The following is a 460-nucleotide window of genomic DNA, read 5'->3' as shown; positions in this document are numbered from 1 at the left end:
AGGTCTAGGCATGGCCGTGAGGCCAGCCCCATGATCTAAGATAGCTACCAAGATGAGAATACAATAGTAAAAGGTCCTATTTGTAGAGAACTAGTAGTCTAGGGTTTACAAAGATGAGTAAATGACATAAAATCCACTTCCGGGCCCACTTGGTGTGTGCTTGGGCTGAGCATTGAAGTATTTTCGTGTAGAGACTCTTCTTGGAGTTAAACGCCAGCTTTGGTGCCAGTTTGGGCGTTTAACTCCCATTTTTGTGCCAGTTCCGGCGTTTAACGCTGGGAATTCTGAGGGTGACTTTGAACGCCGGTTTGGGCCATCAAATCTTAGGCAAAGTATGAACTATCATATATTGCTGGAAAGCCCAGGATGTCTACTTTCTAACGCCGTTGAGAGCGCGCCAATGGGGCTTCTGTAGCTCCAGAAAATCCACTTCGAGTGCAGGGAGGTCAGAATCCAACAG

Source organism: Arachis duranensis, chromosome 8 (genome assembly GCF_000817695.3).
Source record: "Arachis duranensis cultivar V14167 chromosome 8, aradu.V14167.gnm2.J7QH, whole genome shotgun sequence".
NCBI classification, from domain to species: domain Eukaryota; kingdom Viridiplantae; phylum Streptophyta; class Magnoliopsida; order Fabales; family Fabaceae; genus Arachis; species Arachis duranensis.
This window is presented reverse-complemented; position numbering follows the sequence as displayed.